Here is a 16,576-nt window from a genome sequence, read left to right as displayed (position 1 = left end):
ATTAGGGGAGGGGCTGTGTCTGGGTTAGGGGAGGGGCTGGTTTTGAGGCTTCAGTCATGGAGGCCTCAGAAGGGTTTAAGGACTTTAAGAGCTGAATGTTTACACTCCATATATAGTAAAATAGCTTCACCACAGACCCAACTGTGAGAGGACTGCTGGGTGTGGTGCATAAGAAGGTCATAAGAAAAGAAAATGGAGACCAGTAGTGCCTTTGTGCATAGCTGAATGAGAGAAGCCGGAGGTGTTTGGAGGTGTTTGGGTAGTTTATCTCCTGCATTTCCACAGTTTAAAACTCTCTCCATTCCAGTGAGCTCACGCAATTCCTGCTTTTCATACCCGTCTGTCTGGAGGGGGTACAAGGAGCAAGGAATTAGACTTACTGTATGCACACACACAGAACACATAGATACAAACACATAGACACATAGACACACACACACACACACACACACACACACACACACACACACACACACAGCACACCGTATTGGGGCTAAAGCAACTGCACTTCTGATGAGCATCTAGTTAGTTATTGACTTCAGATCTGTGGGCTGTAGCACATACCTGTGTGTAGATTGTATTTCTGTAGCGTTGCTATTAAACAGAGCAGATGAGTGTGCATGTTACATCACTGCCTGTCATGGGAGAGTGGTGTGTGTGTGTGTGTGTGTGTGTGTGTGTGTGTGTGTGTGTGTGTGTGTGTGTGTGTGTGTGTGTGTGTGTGTGTGTGTGTGTGTGTGTAAAGCATGAGCCAGGCAGCATTTTGCTTTGAGATGCAGAGAGATGGGCACATACACAACCAAACACACACACACACTAAGAATACACCACACATATACATACACACACACACACACACACACACACACACACACACACACACACACACACACACACACACACACACACACACACACACACACACACACACACACACACACACACACACACACACCAGCTGTGTTCTTCTGGAATAATGTAGACAGTGATAAGTTTAGAGGAGAAGGAACATACACACCACATATAAACCACTCACACACCACACACACACACCACACACACACACACACACACACACACACACACACACACCAGCTGTGTTCTTCTGGAATAATGTAGACAGTGATAAGTTTAGAGGAGAAGGAAAACATTTTTCTGTGAAAGGAACTAAAACATCAGTGGAGAGAGAAAGAGATGAAGAGAGAAACAGAAAAGAGAGAGAGAGAGAAACAGAGAGAGAAACTGAAAACAAGACCTAAAGAGTCATAAGGGCAGTGTTGTGGATTACTCTCCCAATGTCTCACTCTTCCAGTGTCTCACTCTCCCAGTGTCTCACTCTCCCAGTGTCTCACTCTCCTAGTGTCGACAGGATAATCTGCAGTAACCCCGTTTCCTCTCTGACCCTGTGGCATATTTAATCTTTTTTCCATTCTTTGGTTAATTCCTTTTTTCTGCTCTCATTTAGTTAAAAATGTTCCTATGTTCAGCCGCATGAGTGAAAGAAACTTCTCCCTCACCCCAGTAAAGCCTGGTTTATACTTTCGCGAGCGACCGTAGCGCGTGACTCCGCCCACCTCGCGTGACCCTGCGCGAGCGGTGTAGGCGTTAACTGTCTCCTACAGCATCTCCTAGAGCGCCTCCCAGAGATACAGAAATGAGAAAAAAATTCTTTATGTCACAGTTCCAGCATTTAAAATACATTAGCAAAATGGATGGAGCTTCATGGACACACAGCTGCTGCTCCTCATGAGCACCAAAGTCATCAACGTCTGTTACGTCTCTGTGCTCTGTCTCTGTGTTACGTGTCTGCACTATGTCTCTGTGTTACGTCTCTGCACTATGTCTCTGTGTTATGTCTCTGCACTATGTCTCTGTGTTACGTCTCTGCACTGTTTGACTCTGTCTGCAGAGGGCAGAGAGGAGGGTGAGGAGGGTGTAGAGCAGGGTGGAGTAGAGACTGCTTTAGCAGAATTGCTTTCAGCAGTTGCTGTTGTGCTCTGTGCTGCTGCCTGCCTGAGGTTTCCAGGCCTCCATGATCTCACTATCCACACTACAAAGGCACATCCAGCCCCTGCTGGCCTCTGGGGTTAAGGTTTGGGCCCACGCGCTGTCGACCAGTCTGTGACCTGGCTGCACCAGCTGTCTCTTGTTCTGACTTGGACTCGCTCAGCCACAAGCATCCACCGCTGCTTCCTGTGGTTGCTGCCTGAGGAGACGCTCCTAACCCTCACCTACACCCAGCTGGATGTTTTACGCCAGGCTGGATGCCCTACTCCCGGCTCTGCACCACTGTAATGCAGGTCCAGTTCAGTCCACTGCCTTCCAGCCTGCTCTGATGATATCTGATAGCCTTGTGAAACTGCCCCTCCCTCGGGTCATTTGACTGCTGTCTGCCCCTCCCTGGGGCCGTCTAACGCTGTCTGCTCCTTATATGCCCCATAATCTTGCCCCAGTGCTCACAAGTGTAAGTGAAACCAGATGGAAGTCTACTGGCAGGTCACATTCAGGACTTTGATTGTTCACACAGATGTTTCCTCTCCTCTAGCCTGGTTTCTGTTAAGACTGGATCAATTCCTCAGAGTCCTTCGCACATCACAGACTAGCTTGAGTGATATGGACCCTGCTGGGGGTGGAGTCACAATAGTTTGAGTGGAGTGAACCCTGATGGGTGTGTAGTCACAGACTCATTTCAGTGGGTTGGAACCTGCTGGGGGTGGAGTCACAGAATAGTTTCAGTGGGCTGAACCCTGATGAGGTGGAGTCACAGAATTGCTCATACCAAGAGGTTTATTTTACACTTTTTAATTCTTATTTGGTAGAAATGTCACATTTCATTATTACAGGATATACCATCTAGGTGATGAAATTATGATTGTATAATGCACAGTGCTGTCAGTGGCAGAGAAGGGCAAAAAATAGCTAGCATCTATCTAGCTAGCATTTACAGTCCAATTATTTTCATTATTTGAAAGTTTCATTAACATGAAAATGTTAATGAAGGTAAACTGTCAGTAAACACTTGCTAATTTACTTTCATTTACATTACTTACAGTATATTAAGCTCCAATGATTTCCCACAAGAAAAACATGCCAACTGGTTAAAATGAGTTCCACAAAACAGACAAAGCTTTACTGCTTGCCGCAAACTCCACTAGTTTGATTGTCACAAACCTCAGCCACAAACACTTCCTGTGTGTTGTACCTAACTTTTCCGTCAGATTCGGCATTTGTAAATTTTTTTCGGTACCTTTCTGGTAAAAGAAAACACATCTTGTGAATTTGTTTGTTTGTACTTTTGTAATTCTGTTACCTAAAGCTGTAAATTGACATTTTAAAATTGTTTTGCCCTTATTGGCCGCCGTACATCTCAGATGATCACGTGTGATAAAAATGTTATTCTGTTTCTGGTATAAATTCAGGTTTGTTTTGTTTATGGCCTGGTGTTCTCAATCTAAATGTAAATATTTGTGAAGGACCACTACTGTTTTTATAGGCCTGTCTGTCTGTCTTTCTGTATGGCTGTTTGTTTGGTACTAACCAAGTTCTATCGAGACACAATAATGAGCTAGAATTAGCCCTTTGTAAATAATCATAAGGATATTACCCTGAGCCGTGCCAGGCGTGGTGAAGATTTTATTAAGATGGTTTTCTAGTAAAGTGAGTTTAATTAAATCATTCTGTGATTCAGGAGAAACAGCACCACACTGCATAATGAATCATTTCAAAGATCAGAAACAGAAATCAGGACAAAAAAAAAAACAACCCATCAGCCAATGGTGTGTCAGTTCCTCACAGTGGATGCTTGCTCCTTGCTTACGCACCTCACCGCTCTGTTCCTAGCAGTGGTTTTGAGTTAAGGGAGTGTTCATGTTTGTGGTTTTGTGAGTTCAGAGAGTTTTCATGTTTATGTGATGTTATGGGATGTGATGAGTAAAATACCATAACTAGCAAAGAAGCAAAGCCCATACCATAAAGCCCATACAGTAAAGATCATACCATAAAGCCCAAACAATAAAGCCCATACAGTAAAGCCCATACCATAAAGCCCATAATACAGTACAGCCCGTACAATAAAGCCCATACCATAAAGCCCATACAGTAAATATCATACCATAAAGCCCAAACAATAAAGCCCATACAGTAAAACCCATACCATAAAGCCCATAATACAGTAAAGCCCATAAAATAAAGCCCATACCATAAAGCCCATACAGTAAAGATCATACCATAAAGCCCAAACAATAAAGCTCATACAATAAAGCCCATACCATAAAACCCATACAGTAAAGTCCATACCATAAAGCCCATAATATAGTAAAGCCCATACAATAAAGCCCATACCATAAAACCCATACAGTAAAACCCATACAATAAAGCCCATACCATAAAGCCCATACAGTAAAGATCAAACCATAAAGCCCAAACAATAAAGCCCATAAAGTTAGACCCATACCGTAAAGCCCATACAGTAAAGCTCATACCATAAAACCCATACAGTAAAGCCCATACCATAAAGCTCATACCATGAAGCCCAAACAATAAAGCTCATACTATAAAGCCCATACAATAAAGCTCATACCAGAAAGCCTAAACCATAACTGCTGAACACAGTGGCACAAAGCGGCTCTGGTGAAGCTGCAGGAGCTGATTGGACTGATGTGTTTGACAGTGGTGTTGGACTGATGTATTTGATGGATGTGTTGTATTGATGTGTTTGACAGTTGTGTTGGACTGATGTGTTTGATGGTGGTGTTGCACTCATGTGTTTGACAGTTGTGTTGGACTGATGTGTTTGATGGTGGTGTTGGACTGATGTGTTTGATGGTGGTGTTGGGCTGATGTGTTTGATGGTGGTGTTGGACTGATGTGTTTGATGGTGGTGTTGGATTCATGTGTTTGACAGTTGTGTTGGACTGATGTGTTTGATGGTGGTGTTGGACTGATGTGTTTGATGGTGGTGTTGGACTGATGTGTTTGATGGTGGTGTTGGACTGATGTGTTTGATGGTGGTGTTGGACTGATGTGTTTGATGGTGGTGTTGGACTGATGTGTTTGATGGTGGTGTTGGACTGATGTGTTTGATGGTGGTGTTGGATTCATGTGTTTGACAGTTGTGTTGGACTGATGTGTTTGATGGTGTTGTTGCACTGATGTATTTGATGGTGGTGTTGGACTGATGTGTTTGATGGTGGTGTTGGACTGATGTGTTTGATGGTGGTGTTGGATTCATGTATTTGATGGTGGTGTTGGACTGATGTGTTTGATGATGGTGTTGGATTCATGTATTTGATGGTGGTGTTGGACTGATGTGTTTGATGTGGTGTTGGATTCATGTATTTGATGGTGGTGTTGGACTGATGTGTTTGATGTGGTGTTGGATTCATGTATTTGATGGTGGTGTTGGACTGATGTGTTTGATGATGGTGTTGGACTTATTGAACAAACTCCTTATTGAAGTTTTAGAAGTGGAAGGGCACCAGAGCTCTCAGCAAGCTCAACTTAGCGTCTGTTTGGCACCAGTACAGCCAATCAGAGCTGAAGTCAGAGAACTCAGAGGTGTAGCGCATGGCCATCAAAAGGATGGAAACATTTAACTGTGCTGCTAATGGCACACTTCAAAATCACTAGAACAAACCACCAATGTGGTGTTACATTGGGACTGAGTTGAGGTGTTACAGTGTTACTGTGTCATAGTGTCACAGTGGTACTGTGTTGTGGTGTTACTGTGTTATGGTCTTATGTATAAACATCTTCTATTTCCAAGCATAAAATTGGATTATATTCAAAACACAATCAGCCCTCACCCTTCCATTCCAACAAATGAATTCATGTCTTGAAACTCTTCTGTAAGCATCCAGGAGAACTTGGTTAGCAATAGAAAAGTCTGAGTTTCCACTACTGCTATGTTGGACTTCAGCATTCTGGTCATTTGTTCAAACGAACATGAAGTCTTAAATCTTTAAACAAGGTCTTTTTAACAAACAATGATAAAAATTGCAATTATAAATACAGAGTCCTAAAATCGCTTCATTATTAATCAGCAAGTGGGGTGGATATGCAGGATATAATGTTGAATGACATTTTAGAATAAAACAGAAAACCTGGTTTAAACGGGTACTGAACTTGAACGGGCTGGACTTGGATGAGAAAGAGTGTGATTATCTGTTAATCAGTTTGGCAACACTGGTTAATAACAATTCATGCCAATAAAGCTATATGAATTTTAAGAGAAAAATATAAAGACAGAGAGACTGACAGAGAGAGAGAGAGAGAGAGAGAGAGAGAGAGAGAGAGAGAGAGAGAGAGAGAGAGAGAGAGAGAGAGAGTGACAAATATTCAAAAGAATCCTTAAAACTGGCTACAGGATGATGGCTGTGACAGTGAGACAAAATAATAATAATTATTATTAAAATATAATCACTGAGGTATGACACACACATATATATACAGACACATACTCTTCACATACACATGCACACACATGCACACACACACACACACACACACACACACACAAATAATCACACACACACACACATACTCTTTCTCTCTCTGACTGTGTGAGAGTAGTGTGGTGCATATGTGTGGGCATATGTGTCTTTTATCTCATCAGTTCCACATGGCAGTTTTCCAGTCTTTTACTCTGTCCTTTCATTTAAAGATCTTAAAGTGTATCCAACACACACACACACACACACACACACACACACACACACACACACACACACACACACACACACACACACACTTGCAGCTGTCTACCCTTTTGTCTGATTTTAGTTCCGCACCTGTTCGCTCTTTTGCTGGACTTGGTTATCGTGCTTCTCATAGTCATCTGTCCAAAGCCCTGTGATGCCTGTGTGTCTGGTATATATCCCCCCCCCACGTCTCTCTTGCATTCTCTTCCCTTCTCTCCCCCTCTGTAATTCACTCAATGCAGTTCAATTTGAGGCAGCTTTATTGACATGACTATACCAGGTACAATTTTGCGAAAACAAATATTGTGAAACTGAATGTGATATAAGGTACATTATAATTTTGCAAGATGTGGTGTGTATATAATGTGAGATGTGGTGTGTGTATAGTGAGAGATGTGGTGTTTATATACTGAAAGATGTGGAGTGTGTATATAGTGTGAGATGTAGTGTATAGTGAGAGATGTGGTGTTTATATACTGAAAGATGTGGAGTGTGTATATAGTGTGAGATGTAGTGTATAGTGAGAGATGTGGAGTGTGTATATAGTGTGAGATGTAGTGTATAGTGAGAGATGTGGTGTTTATATACTGAAAGATGTGGAGTGTGTATATAGTGTGAGATGTGGGGTATATAGTGAAAGATGTGGAGTGTGTATATAGTGTGAGATGTAGTGTATAGTGAGAGATGTGGTGTTTATATACTGAAATATGTGGAGTGTGTATATATTGTGAGATGTGGGGTGTATAGTGAAAGATGTGGAGTGTGTATATAGTGTGAGATGTAGTGTATAGTGAGAGATGTGGTGTGTATATAATGAATGATGTGGTGTGCATATAGTGAGAGAACATATTGTGTATATGTTGTGAGAGATGTGTGTATATTGTGAGAGATGTGCTGTGTGTGTGTTGGTGTAGAGTGTGGTCCATGTAGTGTGTTGGTGTGTGTGTTGGTGTAGAGCAGGGGTTGGCAACCTTTGAGACATGGAGTGCCAACTTTAACATTTTTAGTCAATGAGTGTGCCACTATCAACAAATACAATTGGTGTGTGGGGGGGGGGGGTACTGACCAGAGACCGTATGGTACTGACAGTTGTGCCGTCTACATTCCTAAATTCCAGCACTTTTCAAACCTGGAGCACAATGCAACATAAATTTTCGTCAGGTAAATGTTCATTCCCCTGTTTTTGAGGGGTGTTTCTTTATACTACCACATATCGTTTAGGTGGCAACCCTAGTGACACGTCAAGTATAAATGCGTTTGCACAGGTTCGCGCGAGGTGTGCGGCTCCGCCCACCTGAGGGACGCACACAACGCAACAATACAGGACATCTGTCGCTGTAGACGGGGGCGACCAGTAGGGGGCCCTCCATACCGTGACACGCGAAAGTGTAATCCATAATAAATAATCCAGCCCTGACGCGGCTCAGGGATTACGTCACACGTAGCGCCGTGCGCCATTAGGGTAATTAAACAAATTTAAACATGGGTCTGTGGTGGGAGCTGAGTGCAGAGCGTTGAGGATCGATTTTGATTGGAGGATCGTGCTCTCAGTCTGAGATTTTTTTATTATAAATTTTTTTGCTGATGTTGGTCCAGCGTGGCACGTGCCAGTGATTATGCCTCGGCGTGCCAACGGTGGCACGCGTGCCATAGGTTGCCGACCCCTGGTGTAGAGTGTGGTCTGTGTAGGGTGTGTTGGTGTAGTGTGTGTTGATGTATTGTGGTACGAACTGTCAGATGGTGACATTATACAGTGAGAGATGTGGTGTGTAGCGTGTGTGTTGGTGTGTAGTGTGTATTGGTGTAGAGAGTGTTTGTGTGTGTTGGGGTGTGTGTGTGTTGGCGTAGAGTGTAGTACTCACTGTCAGATGGTGATGTTATATAGTGAGAGAAGTGTGTGTGTGTGTGTGTGTGTATGTGTGTGTGTGTGTGTGTGTGTGTGTGTGTGTGTGTGTGTGTGTGTGTGTGTGTGTGTGTGTGTGTGTGCCATGTGGTGTGTGGGTTGGTGTAGAGTGTGGTGTGTGTAGTGTGGTGTTCACTCGATGTCGTATACTTTGTCATAAGAGTTGTTATGTTTCCTTCTCCAAAGATAATTTTGTAATTTTTTAAACTAGGGAATAATTTTTAATAATAGAGTATATTGTTAAAATTTACTGTGAAATTATGCAGAATCTGTGTGAACAGTGGAGGAGAAAGTGCTGCTCTATCTGCACCTCACTGGTCGCTCAGTGATTAAAGTTTTTGTGTGTTTTTAAAAATTTCAGCCTTTTGCAGTTTGGGGTTGGTTTACAGTTCATGGTGATAGCCACCATTTTTCTTTTTGTGGTCTTTTTCTTGATGTATTCGTTTTAGCTTTTATTACTGATTTGTTATGAGTTTCATCTATTTGGTTTACTGCCATATTAACATCTTTTTTGTTAGATTGGACCTGTGTTATTAGTAAACTTAATAAGGTTAGTGATCTCTGTAGAAAGCTGTTAATGGGGTTAGTGAGGTTAGTGTTAATGAGTCCATCTGTAAGGGGGGCAGACTAGAAGTAGATTGCAGTTTCTTTGATTTCTCTAATTGTGGAATTCTTTTTAGGCAACATTAATTTGGCAGTGGTCTGATAGTGTTATTAATAGTGGATGTGGCTACACTAGAACCAAGAGCTAAGCAGTAAGTCATCCTGCCTAAGGAGTCACCATGGATTTGACCATTAAACACACGGGCTGGACCTCAACAGAACTGCACCATCTCCTCACCATTCTTATTCACTACAGTGTTAGGGTGGTGGTAAAATGTAGGAAGGCCTTAAAAATGGGGCTTCTATCTCTAGCTTTAATATCAGGTTCTGATCATCTGCTGGCATTAAAGTGTCCACGCAGCAGAACCTCTCTCGTTCTCCTGCATTTGTCTCTCTGAAACCATGCTGGACCCCAGATGATTTTGGATGCCAGAAGAGAAATGTGTTCCTCTGCTGGGCCATAGAGGAGAAATGTGTCCCTCTGCAGGACCATAGAGGAGAAATGTGTCCCTCTGCTGGGCCATAGAGGAGAAATGTGACCCTCTGCTGGGCCATAGAGGAGAAATGTGTCCCTCTGCAGGGCTATAGAGGAGAAATGTGTCCCTCTGCAGGGCTATAGAGGAGAAATGTGTCCCTCTGCTGGGCCATAGAGGAGAAATGTGTCCCTCTGCTGGGCCATAGAGGAGAAATGTGACCCTCTGCTGGGCCATAGAGGAGAAATGTGTCCCTCTGCAGGGCTATAGAGGAGAAATGTGTCCCTCTGCTGGACCATAGAGGAGAAAGCTGTCCCTCTGCAGGGCCATAGAGGAGAAATATGTGTCCTTTTGGACCCCGTCCCCCATACTCCGAGTATCGTGTGTCTTTAATGGTCCCCACAGGAGAGAAAACACAAGGAGGTCGAGGAGAATGGCCAGTCTGGTTTGAGCTGTTTGAAAGGCAACAGTAACTCAAATAAACTCTCTTTACAATCCAGGTATTCAGAACAGCATCTCTGAATGCACAACATGTTGAACCTGTAACAGACAGTAACCCCCTGGTAACACCCCTGTCATCCAAGAACAACTAACAGTTTGCACAAGCTCACCAAAATTGGAATAGAAGAACAGAAAAATGTTGATTTCTGCTGTATTGTTCAAATGGGAGGGTCAGATTTTGGCATAAACAACATGAAAGTGTGAATCTATCCTGTCGTATATATCGGTGGTTCAGGCTAGTGGTGGTGTAATTGTGGTGGTGTAATGGTGGTGTAGTGGTGTAGTAGTGGTGGTGCTGGTGGTGATGAAATGGTGGTGGTGGTGTAATGGCAGTGGTGGTTTTAATGGTGGTGGTATAGTGGTGGTGGTGTAATGGTAGTTGTATGGCAGTGGTGCTGGAATGGTGGTGGTGTGGTGGTGTAGTGGTGGTGGTGCAATGATGGTGTAGTAGTGGTGCTATATTGGTGGTGGTCTAGTGATGGTCATGTAATGGTGGAGGTGGTGGTGGTGGTGGTTGCGTATTGGTGGTGTACTTGTGGTGGCAGTCTAGTGTTGGTTGTGTAATGGTAGAGGTGGAGGGTGGTGGTGCTGGTGTTGTTTTAGTGGTGTGATGGTGAACATGCAGCTGACAGGTCTGCAGCAGCTGTGTGGCGCTGTGATCAATATGGTCCAAAATCTCTGAAGAATGTTTACAGCACCTTTTTGAATTGGTCTTGAAGAATTAAGGCAGTTCTGAAGGTTAAAGGGTGTCCAACAATTCTACCAAGGTGAACCTAATTAAGTGGCTGGTGTGTGTGTGTGTGTGTGTGTGTGTGTGTGTGTGTGTGTGTGTGTGTGTGTCTGAAGAATATTCAAGGTAACTGCAGTGTACTTAAGATATGTAGATATTCCAGAGAAACTGGATGTTTCAGACAGAGGTCCTTCATTGCTTCTTATATATAATTTATTTATTTCTTTCATTCTTTCATTCATTTTTATGGTCCTCATGCATTATTTAGGTTGCATATAATTCGGAGTAGTGGCCTCTAGAATTTACACCCACGCCTTTTGTCAGTGTGTTTTGTTTAGTGCCATATTCAATAATTGTTTAATATATCAAATAGACTGGAGCTGAAGTCTGTGCCATAGTGCCAAACCTCTCTCGTCTCAACCTATAAATCTCCATTTTCTTATTGGCTGAACCTTATTGGGGGAGTCTGTCAGGAAACAGTGTGGGTGTGAGTGTGTGAAGTGAAGCCTAATTCACAGGCGTTGGGCATTTAGATGTCATTCAAACCAAAGTGGAGGCGTGTGCGTAGAAATAAGATTGTGTTTGTTTAAGTGGCTGTGTGTACAGTTGCAGTAAATTTGTAGCACATGGTGGTTATATTTAGCCAAGCGTCACTCAGTAAAACATGTGCAGGGGTTTATTGTAATTCTACACAGGCTTGGGGAGCATGTCTGAGGGTTGCAGGCAGAATGCCTGACAGTTAGTCGGGAGGTTTGTGTGTGGGGGGGGGGGTGTTTGAAGGACTAGAGGACTAGAGGAATTGTTGCCATATATAGCTTAATGACCTGACGCTAGTTTTCACATCCTGGGCAGTGGAACATTTTTTATTCCTTTTGTTTATAATTCTGTCTTTCTTTTTCTTTTTTCTTTTTTAATCTTTCTTTTCTGTTTCTCTCTCTCTATGGGAACACTTTGGAGCTCTCTAAAAGTCTGCTTCTGACCACCATTTCTTTAGTTTAAAGTTTTGTGTGGAGGATGAGAGGAATTGAAGGACATGCATGTGCTCATGAATCCCCTTTGACTCACTCAGGTATCACTGCAGAAAAAGGAAGTGTGTGTCAGTAATGATCCAGAGACTATGAGAGTGAACCTCCTTTATCTGGAGTGTGTGTGTGTGTGTGTGTGTGTGTGTGTGTGTGTGTGTGTGTGTGTGTGTGTGTGTGTGTGTGTGTGTGTGTGTGTGTATGTGTTCTTACACCCCTCTGTCTGTTCTGTAATCTAAATGTTTGTATGTGTGTGTGTGTGTGTGTTCACACATCCTGGAATAGGACAAGTGCCCTCTGAAGGTCATGTGGGCAGAGAGCACAGCCAGAGCTCCACCCACCCTCTCTTCCTTGGTGGTAACAGGCTCCTCCCCCTCCCTGCCAGTTTGCTCTGGCACTAATGTCCACTGCACATGCAAATTAGTGATTTGGCATTGGGTCTTGTGTGTTGAGCAGTAATCTGTGTGTATGGATTGGTTAGGGTAGTGTATGGGGGGGTAGTGTGTGTGTTGGGCACTGTGTGTTGGGTAGTATGTGTGGACTAGTGTGATCTAAGTAGTGTGTTTTGAGTATTGTGTGTTGGTGATGTGTGTGTTGGGTAGTGTGTTAGGTAGTATATGTGAGGTATTATGAGTAAAGTTGTGTGTTGAGGAGTACATGTGGGATACTGTATAGTATGAGTGGGGTTGTGTGTGTTGGGTAATGTGATGGCTGGTGTGTGAGTGGAGCAGTGTGTGTTTTTGGTAGTGTGAGTGGGGTAGTGCGTATGTATTGTGAGGTGTTGGAGCTAGTGTGTGAGCAGGGTAGTGAGTGTTGGGTATTGATAGTGGGCTAGTGTATGTGTTGTGTTGAAATAGTGTGAGAAGGGTTGTGTGTGGGGTCATGTGAGTGGGGTTTGTGTGTATGTGTTGGGTAGCGTGAATGGGGTGTGTATATGTGTTGGGTAGTGTGAGGGGGGGTGTTGTGTAGTGTGAATGGGGTGTGTGTTTATGGTTGGTAGTGTGAGTGGGGGCCATGTGTGTATGTGTTGGGTAGTGTGAGTTTGTATGAGGTGTAAGTGTATGTGTAGGGTCATGTGAGTGGAGTGTGTGTAGAGAAGAGGGGAGGAGAGAAGATGAGAGAAGAGAAGAAGAGAGGAGAAGAGTAGAAGAGAAGACAGAATAGTCAGGATGGGTGAAATAAACAGGACAGTAAGAATTATGGACACAAGCCTGGATGTTTTTCAAAGATGGATGTATCAGAGGATTCCGGATAAAAATAAATAATGGAGATCTGTTTCTGAATCTCAGTATGATGTGTGTGTGTGTGTGTGTGTGCTGGTAAATGACAGCAAAAACCTTGTTAGTGCATGTGAGTTACTGTCTGCTTCTATGAGTTGGTGTCTGCAGTATTTCCTCACACGCTCTGCCCATAGATGTCCACTCCAAACACCTCTTTGGTGTTTTCAAGTATAATTCTTTATTAGCATGACTATGATTATACAATGTTGCCAAAGCAGTACAAAAGTAAAGGGATATGTAAAAAGAAGAAAAAGACATTAAAATTTGACATAAAAAAATAAATAAGAAAGCCAACAGGAAATAATACTAACACAGTGTGTTTAACAGTGATTGATAGCAAGCAGGCACTTTCTCCCTCTTGAACCGTCCAGGGCGGAGACACCTCCATGCTGTCTCTCTTAGTTTCCTCTCCTAGAATAGTAGCCTAGCACATTTATCAGTTGCAAAAAATGTAATGAATTGTCTTAACTTCATTAAAGAATATGTGTCTTATTTATAAATATTTAAAATATATTTAAAATGCTAAGTAGACACAGACCCAGTCCAGTGTGGTGGGGTAAAGACCCAGTTCTGCTCCCTTGGTACTGAGTGCTGCTGGTGTGTTTATGTAACGGTGGGGTAGTACCATGACTAGGGGGCGGACGCACTGGCGTTAGAGAGCGGGACTCAAGGCTGCTAGAGGTAGCCATACTGGCTAACCGTAAAGCGCCCACACGGATAACTCTACCCTTCCGTGGCATGTTTTACCATATAACAGACACAAAGACTACTAACAAAACAAGACGCAGCACATACCCAAGTGAACTCAAACTTGTATTATTAAGAGGCACATAAAGATAATGAACACACCAAAACGTAAGACTAGAGGCAATACAAGGACACCGGAACTAAACACGAGACCTAAGTAGAACAAACAGAAACGAAGACCATACAATACACTTTGAATTAGGAAACACTGAACACATAGGCTACTAAACTTAAACACAAACTCTCAGGACAACACACAGCTAGAATACAACATAAGGAAACGTGACTCAACAAAAACTAACCATATACAACACCAGGCAAACTGAACACAACAAAGGGAAACGTGACAAACCAGAAACAAACCTTACACACTGAAATTCAAACCAGGCACACACACACATCCAACTGCAACATGGAGAAAGACAACCCAAAAACTCTACACCTAGCTTAAGACATGAACATTGACCCACACTGAAGACCTGAAACACACTGAATAAATACAAACCCAAACGAACACTCAAACAAGCAACAGCTGAAACCAATGACAAAACGAGAGGTGGAACTAAACAGAAGACCAGGGGAGGAGGAGCCGGGCTAGACAGACAGGGAGGGGGCGGAGCCAGGCGTGACAGTTTATTTGTGTTTATGTTTTACTCTGATTCATGTTTATACCACCCTGGCAGTGCTGCTGGAGAAGTCACACATATGTGATGAGCCTTGTTCTCTGGGTGACATTAACACATGGTTGTCAGTATACAGTAAACTCCTGAATTCAACATAATTTAATGAAAGGTCAGATTGGGACAGCACTGTCGGTCATGTATGTAAATGTTAATAGTGTAGGCCTTTGGGAAGAACTCGGTTCTATATTTGCCTTTACAGCACATTTGCTGTTCGAATATACTGAAGTTTTCTCACCTTTTCCATATTGAAGACGGTGAAATAGTGGCAAACTTAGTCAAATGCTTTGTGAAAATGTACAAATTCTGTGAATATTGTAGCGTCTGTAAGGAACAATTTTTATTCTCAAGGAAATGGCCTTTATTGCAACAGAAATGACTTTAACCACATGGCAAAACAGGCAAAACGAATGGGCAAACTACATAAAGAGCGAGAGGCGCTCACTAAACTACTTGAAGAGCACACACAAGGGTTTAGACGTGCTCACTAAACTACATAAAGACCACACATGAGGGGTTAGATGTGCTCACTAAACTACGTAAAGAGCTCACACAAGAGAGAGGTTAGACGCGCTTACTAAACTACAGAGGCACAGAAGAGGCACACTGCATTCTGGGAGACGGTGCTGTGTTCTTCTCTGCTCTCTGTAAGCCCAGTGGTAGATTTAGGTCTTTTTCCTTTGGTGTGAAATACCTCCTGATCAGTCAGTTATAGAATGTAAAGAATGTTGTCTGATGTGCGATGTTTTATAAAAAGCCAGTTTTCTTCTAAGATCTGCCTAAAAATATGATTATTCTGATGTTTATTAAACTACACATCATCTTCCCCACATTACTACACATTACTGGGAGTCCCGGCGAAGTCAACAGGGTCCTATTTGCCTAATCTTTTGGGTGATTGCAGTTCACTCAGATTCATTCAGAAAACTACAAAAACCATGAAAGAATCCAACACTCCCTTCTGTCTCTCTCATCTGCTCCCATCTCTCTCATCTGCTACCATTCCTTCTCTTTCTCTACCTCCATTCTCTGGTGCTATCCTCTGTGCCTCCCTCTCTGTGTGTGTTCTGTCCTTTCTGTTGTCTGCACAGGGCCGGTGTTCTGAGGGTGTAGCCCTATCTCATTCTCCTGTTCTACCTTGCTTCTTGATGAACAATCCTGAAGCCTGTGTTTCTGCCCCTGGGAGAAGAGTGACAGCACACAGCAGCTCTCCCCTGCCTTCACCCCTGCCCACACTTGCTGTTTTTCAACTCCAACGGGCATTTCTCCCCCATCCCTAAGGGCTCTGTAGGCCACTATTGGCTTCTTGATGGCAGCAGGAGGCAGTGTAGCAGCTACAGACTGTGTAATCACACACATGTGCGCAGGTTAGGTGGCTGACCCTTAGTGTGTGTGTGCGTGTGTGACAGAGAGAGATGAGAGAGTATATGTGTATGTGAGTGTGTGTGTGTGTGTGTGTGAGAGAGAGAGAGAGAGAGAGAGAGAGAGAGAGAGAAACACAGAGAGAGAGAGCGAGAATATGTATGTGTGTGAAAGAGAGATGAGAGAATGTATGTGTATGTGAGTGTGTGTGTGTGTGTGTGTGTGTGAGAGAGAGAGAGAGAGACAGACAGAGAGAGTGAGAGAATGTGTGTGTGTGAGAGAGATGAGAGAGTATATGTGTATGTGAGTGTGTGTGTGTGTGAGAGAGAGAGACAGAGAGAGAGCGAGAATGTGTGTGTGTGTATTTGTGTGAGATGAGAGAGTATGTGTGTGTGTGTGTGTGTGTGTGTGTGTGTGTGTGTGTGTGTGTGTGTGTGTGTGTGTGTGTGTGTGTGTGTGAGAGAGACAGAGAGAGAGAGTGTATGTGTGTATGTGAGTGTGTGTACACTGTGTGTACATTGAGTGTGTGTGTAACATTGAGTGTGTGCAATGTTATAGAGTGTGTCTAGTGTTGTAT

At 43.2% G+C, this 16,576-nt stretch overlaps 1 protein-coding gene and 1 long non-coding RNA gene across 4 annotated transcripts in view; one reads left to right on the top strand and one right to left on the bottom strand.

Moving 5' to 3' along the window:
- Nucleotides 1-16,576, top strand: part of sdk2b (sidekick cell adhesion molecule 2b) — a 247,636-nt gene that overhangs the window by 46,722 nt on the left and 184,338 nt on the right. The window lies entirely within an intron of this gene.
- Nucleotides 13,479-14,414, bottom strand: LOC143509779 (uncharacterized). The gene is made up of 3 exons (XR_013129771.1): nt 14,321-14,414; nt 13,749-13,840; nt 13,479-13,634 (listed from the first exon to the last, which is right to left on the bottom strand). It is a non-coding gene; the product is annotated as an uncharacterized LOC143509779 (long non-coding RNA).

This window comes from Brachyhypopomus gauderio, chromosome 3 (assembly GCF_052324685.1).
Source record: "Brachyhypopomus gauderio isolate BG-103 chromosome 3, BGAUD_0.2, whole genome shotgun sequence".
Taxonomy (NCBI): Eukaryota; Metazoa; Chordata; class Actinopteri; order Gymnotiformes; family Hypopomidae; genus Brachyhypopomus; species Brachyhypopomus gauderio.
This window is presented reverse-complemented; position numbering and strand designations above follow the sequence as displayed.